Below are 6427 nucleotides of genomic sequence, written 5' to 3'. Positions count from 1 at the left end.
TGGACACGTACTTACTTAAATGAATAGATGTGTGTGTATGCTACTCCTGGGGCTTGAACTCAGGGTCTAGACACTTTCCCTTAGCTTATTCTGCCTCCTACTGGTCCTCTACCACTTGAGTCACACCTTCAGTTCCAGCTTTTTCCTGGTGTGGGGGAGCTAAGAGTCTCCCACTGGCTGTGAACCAGCCTCCTGAATAGCTAGGATTATAGGCCACTAGCCACTAGCATGGGGCACACGTATCACACACATCTTGTTCTCTGGCTGCTAGCAAACGAGGCTCTGACAAGGGAGAGAGAAATCATGAAGAGACTGCTGTCTTGGGGGGTTATTTGCCAGTCCTGTGGCTTGAACTCAGGGCCTGGGCACTGTCCCTGAGCTTCTTTTGCTCAAGGCTACCACTCTACCACTTGGACCACAGCACCACTTCCAGATTTTCTGTTTATGTGGTACTGGGGAATTGAACCCAGGGCTTCATGTATGCGAGGCAAGCACTCTACCACTCAGCCACATTCCCAGCCTGCTTCCTTCATTCCCCCTTTTTTTTGTGATGCTATTACTAAAGCTTGAACTCAGGATCTGGGCTGTCCTTTACTTATTTTTCTCAAGGCAAGCACTCTACCACTTGGGCTATACAGCTCCACTTCAGGCTTGTTACGGGTTCATTGGAGTTAAGAGTCTCACATTGGCTTCAAATCGTGATCCTCAGATCTCAGCCTCCTGAGCAGCTAGGATTATAGGCATGAGCTACCAGCACCCGGCTCAGATCGTATTCTTCTTAGTCATACCATTTTCATTTTTAGCTGTGTGGTTCTAGTCAAGTGTCTTAATCTCTCTGAGTCCCATTTCCTGATATGTGAAGTGAGGATTAAAAAAAAAAACCACAAACCCACCATGATAATAAATGCTCTCTGGGGGTGGCTATGGCCCTTCAATGGGAAGAAAAATAAATGAAACACCCATCTCCCTACACCATAGTTATTATGAGCAATCAATATTTATTATTGTCATTGTTATTATTTGGGCTGGCCTTGATCTGAGAAGCTATCTAAGGCTCAGGATAGAGAAGAAAAGTCCCACTGCAGCTTCCTCCCCACCCCCACTTCACTGGCCCCACTTTGTTTGTTTGTTTTTGTTTTTTTTTGCCAGTCCTGGGCCTTGGACTCAGGGACTGAGCACTGTCCCTGGCTTCTTTTTGCTCAAGGTTAGCACTCTGCCACTTGAGTCACAGCGCCACTTCTGGCCATTTTCTGTATATGTGGTGCTGGGGAATTGAACCCAGGGCTTCAAGTATACGAGGCAAGCGCTCTTGCCACTAGGCCATATCCCCAGCCCCCTGGCCCCACTTTGAAGTCTCCAGTCCCCCCCCACCCCCGCCATGATAAATGTCCCAGCACTATAGGTTATGACTTGCTGCCAGATTTGACGTTAACCATAGGTGCTCTGGCTGTGTGTTTGAGGAAAGTGGCTAAATGCTGCTGGGGCCCATAGGGAGATAGCAGCCTGCTCTAGAAGATTTCTCATCCTGTACAGAGAGAAAGTGGGAGGGGGGGAGAGACATAGAGATACAGAAAGAGAGAGAGGGAGGGAAGGAGGGAGGGAGCGACGGAGGGAGGAGAGAAAGGAGGCCACTAGGCACAGCTGTTTAGTCTACCAATCACAGTGGTGACAAAGAGTCTACCCTGGCCCAGGGCTGCTGGCTGGGTGGGAGGAGCCCACCATGCAGCCATTGAGGGGGCTCCCCCTTTTCTTTGCCTGGAGTGCATGTGTTGTGGGTGATTTCATATCTTTCTAGGCCACCGGAAGATGGGATGGAGAAAGATCAAACAGGAAGATTTGAGGCATGTCACACAGAGGCTTCGATTTCAGGGAGTGGGCACTCCACCTCTGCCAGGCCAGGAGAGGCCCTTGTGACCGGGTTCCTGGTCTTCACCAGGGAAGCAAAAGCTTCACTCTGTTCAAAGCCAGCCTGGATTAAACACACACACACACACACACACACACACACACACACACACACAACTCTGTGAGACTCTTGTCTTCAATAAACTACTCAGAAAAAAAAAAGAACAGAAATGGTGATGGGGTTCAAGTGGTAGGTAGCCTTGGTAAAAAGAATCATGGGGATAGTGACCAGGCCCTGAGTTCAAGCCCCAGGACCAGCACAAATGGAAATGGAGGAGAAAGAGGAGGAGGAGGAGGAGGTCCTCAATTCACACGTGCACATGGGTGCACACACACACACACACACACACACACACACACTCACAGCATGGTCCCAGCCCTAACCAACTGAATCCAGGTCTCGGGCTGGCTCCAGGAAGTCTGCATTTCAGCCCAGCTAAGCCAGATGCTGGGAGCTCACATCTGTCATCCTAGCTATTCAGGAGGCTGAGATCTAAGAATCATGGTTCAAAGCCAGCCCAGGCAGAAAAGTTCATGAGACTCTTACCTAATGATCCACCAAAATAATAATAATAATAATAACAAAAAAACAGAATTGGAACTGTGGCTGGCGCTCTACCACTTGAGTGGCAGCTCCACCTGCAAGGGGAAGAAAGTTAAATGAAGAGAAACCTTTGAAAAGGCTATTCATGGGCTGGGGATATGGCCTAGTGGCAAGAGTGCTTGCCTCATAGACATGAAGCCCTAGGTTCAATTCCCCAGCACCATATAAACAGAAAATGGACAGAAGTGGCACTGTAGCTCAAGTGGCAGAGTGCTAGCCTTGAGCAAAAAGAAGCCAGGGACAGTGCTCAGGCCCTGAGTTCAAGCCCAAGGACTGGCCAAAAAAAAAGAAAAGAAAAGGCTATTCGTGCCCCATAATGAGATGGCTTTGAGCACAAGTCCAGGTTGGCCAGAAGGAATCTAGCTGGTGATGGGGATCTCACACAAGTTAAAGCCCCAGGACCCCAGTTTCCTTATGCGTTCCTGGGTCATGAGAGTCCTACTTGGGTCTAGAACTGTCAGCCACAGCATAGTTCTCTGAAAGTCACCAGGATAGGAGCTGTGTATTTTATTTGTTTTGTTTGGTTTTATCTTAGGGGTTGCTCTTAGGGCCTGGATGCTGTCCCTGAGCTTTTGTGTTCAAGGTTGGTGCTCTACCACGTGAGCCACATATCTATTTTGCTGCTTTGTGTGTGGGGGGGAGAGGGGGTTGTGGGGCTTGAACTCTGGGCCGGGGCATAATCCCTGACCTCTTCAGCTTGAGGCTAGCACACTTGAGCCACAGTGCCACTTCTGACTTTTCTGAATATGAGGTACTGAGGAACTGAACCCAGGCCCTCGGGCATGCTAGGCAAGCACTCTACCATAGAGCCACATTCCCAGCCCCAGTTTTGCTGCTTTTTGATTTGGTTTATTGGAGGGAAGAGTTTCACAGACTTTCCTGCCTGGGCTGGCTCTGAATCATGTGCTCAGCCATCAGCCTCCTGAGTAGCTAGGATAACCAGTGTGAGCTACTGGTACCCAGCTCACTAACTGCATTCCTTTATTAACTAGCACTCGCATAATGCATAAGGCCATGACTGAAACAGCAACTAGAGCCTCACCCAGGATCCATCACTCTGTCCTGGAGTGGGGGTGAGCTTCCTGAGAGTCTCCTGAATCCTTCTTGCTGATAGCTCCATCCCTCCAGGGCAGGCCAAACCTGCTCATCAGCCCTGGCTGAGGAGAGCTGAACCCACTGCAGGCCCTGGGCTGGGATTAGCAGCCCTGGCTACCAGCTGTCCTCCGGTTCTCCCTTGAAGTTGGAAACCAAGAGAGGTCTCAAAGAGGGATCTGGGCCTGGTGTTTATGGCTCACACCTGCAATTGTAGCTTCTCAGGAAGCTGAGATCAGAGGATTGTGGTTCAACTCTAGGCGAGGCAAGAACATCTGTCTCCAATTTACCACCAGGAAGCAGGAAGTGGAGCTTTGGCTCACGTGGTAGAGCACTAGTGGTAGAACAAAACAGCTAAGGAACAGCACCCCAGGCCCTGGTGGAAACTTGCTGAAATGCCTGAGCTTGGGGGTGATTTCTATTCCAAAGGCTCACTGGATTTGCACGGCAGCTGATGTGCAGGGCCTACCAGATTTGGGTTTGAGCAGGTGACTTTTGGAGACAGCCAGCCCAGCTGGGCCTTCGTGGTCATGGAGCTGTAGCCGGCTCTTTCCCACTGGGGACTGTAGTCAGCCCAGGGGGAAGAAGAGCAGCTGCTGGCCTCCTGGTCATTCCAGGATCCATGGTGCTCTAGCGGCCTCTGCTGGCAGTCTAGAGAGCTACAGGCACACTTGTTGGGCCCTGGTAGGTTTCACAGTTGGTTTGTTTTTTAGTCCTGGGGCTTGAACTCAGGGTCTGAGCTATCCTTGAGTGTTTTTTCCTCAAGCCTCCTGCTCTGCCTCTTGAGCCTCAGCCCTCCTTCCAACTTTTTGGTGGATCATTGGCGATTCAAATCTCATGGATTTCCCTGCCCTAGCTGGTTTCAAATGTGAATCCTCAGATCTCAGCCTCCTGAGTAGCTGGGATGGCAGGCGTGAGTCACTACCACCCTCTTCCAGCTGAATTCTGGCAGTAGGACTTTGAGAAAAATATTTAATTTAACTTGTAGGAATGTTGAGAAGAGATTTCTTTTTAATGCTGATCCTAGGGCTTGATGCTGTCTTTGAGTTCTTGTGTGTGTGCTTTGTTTTGTTTTATTTTATCCATTGTGGGGTTTGAACTCAGGGCCTGGGCACTATCCCTCAGCCTGTAGGTTCTAAGCTAGTGCTCTACCACGTTGAGCCACAGATCCACTTCTAGATTTCTGGTGGTTAAGTGGAGATAAGACTCTCATTGACTGTCCTGCTCTGGTTGGCTTTGAACTGAGATCCTCAGATCTCAGCCTTCAAACAACAAAGAAGCTCATGGGCTTTCCTGCCTGGGCTGGCCTCAAAACACAATCTTTAAACCTCAACCTCATGAGTAGTGAGGGTTACAGGCATGAGCCACTGGCATTGGTTTTTATGTTTCTTAAATCAGATCATGTCACTTTCCTACCCCTAACCTTCAAGAGCTTTTGTTTCAGAATAAAAGCCAAAGACCCCACCATAGCTGAAGAGACCTCACCTTGGCTAGTGGTTCTCAAACTCATTTAGAGGGATTGTTTGAAGCAGGAAACATGAGGCTCTAACCTCTGAAAACAAGCACCCATATAAAGAATTTAGTGGCTCAACAAACTTCAAGTGGGATAAACTCAGAAATCCGTACAAGTCATATTCTAATTAAACTGTTAAAGACAGAGAATTTCCAAAGTCATACACACAACTCATCACACACAAGAGATCCTCGATGAGATTGTGACCAATTTCTCATCAGAAAACAAAGTGGCCAACAGACAGCAAAGGCAGTAAATTCAAAGTGCAAAAGATAATCAACCAACCTTTCTCAAAGCAGAAAAGCTGGGCACTGGTGTCACATGCCTAAAATCCTAACTGCACGGCAGGCTGAGATCTGAGGATCTCAGTTCCAAGTTAGCCTCAGGAGATAAATTTGAGAGATTTTGGTCTCCCATTCGCTAGCAAAACCCCAGACATGTGGCTCCAGTGGGCAGAGTGCCAGCCTTGAACAGAAAAGCCAAGTAAAAGGAAGAGACCCTAAGTTCAAGCCAGTACTAGCATAAATCAAACAATTAACTGGTGGCTCATGCCTGTAACCCCAGCTACTCAGGAGGCTGAGATCTGAGGATCAAGGTTCAAAGCCAGCCCCTGCAAGAAAGTCTGTGAGACTCTTATTGTCAATTAACCACCAGAAAACCAGATGTGGCGCTGTGGCTCAAGTGGTAGAGTGGTAGCTTTGAGCTGAAGAGCTCAGGGACAGCGCCCAGGCCTAGAGTTCAAGCTTTATGACCAACAAATCATTATCATCATCTCAGAGCTTTCTTCATGAAATGGAATGGTGAACAAGGTAATGGGAGGATTAAGAAAGTGAACTCTGGGGCTGGGGATATAGCCTAGTGGCAAGAGTGCCTGCCTCGGATACATGAGGCCCTAGGTTCGATTCCCCAGCACCACATATACAGAAAACGGCCAGAAGCGGCGCTGTGGCTCAAGTGGCAGAGTGCTAGCCTTGAGCAGGAAGAAGCCAGGGACAGTGCTCAGGCCCTGAGTCCAAGGCCCATGACTGGCCAAAAAAAAAGAAAAAAAAAAAGAAAGTGAACTCTGGGGGTGGGGAATGTGGCTTAGTGGTAGAGTGGTAGAGTGCTTGTCTCGCATGCATGAAGCCCTGGGTTCAGTTCCCTAGCACCACATATATAGAAGAAGCCAGAAGTGGCTCTATGGCTCAAGAGTGTGGTAGAGTGCTAGCTTTGAACAAAAGGAAGCTCAGGGACAGTGCTCAGGCCCTGAGTTCAAGCCCCAGAACTGGCAAAAAAAAACAACCCCAAAACATCAAGAAAGTAAATTCTGAAGA

The 6427-nt window shown here is 48.8% G+C and overlaps 1 long non-coding RNA gene across 1 annotated transcript; it reads right to left on the bottom strand.

Moving 5' to 3' along the window:
- Positions 1-2341: 2341 nt before the first annotated feature.
- Positions 2342-5788, bottom strand: LOC125342137. Its single transcript, XR_007209146.1, has 3 exons — positions 5674-5788; positions 3875-3876; positions 2342-2375 (listed from the first exon to the last, which is right to left on the bottom strand). It is a non-coding gene; the product is annotated as an uncharacterized LOC125342137 (long non-coding RNA).
- Positions 5789-6427: the final 639 nt, after the last annotated feature.

The sequence above is a fragment of the Perognathus longimembris genome, chromosome 25 (assembly GCF_023159225.1).
Source record: "Perognathus longimembris pacificus isolate PPM17 chromosome 25, ASM2315922v1, whole genome shotgun sequence".
Taxonomy (NCBI): Eukaryota; Metazoa; Chordata; class Mammalia; order Rodentia; family Heteromyidae; genus Perognathus; species Perognathus longimembris.
The sequence above is the reverse complement of the archived record's forward strand: the minus strand, read 5'-3'. Positions and strand labels throughout refer to the sequence as shown.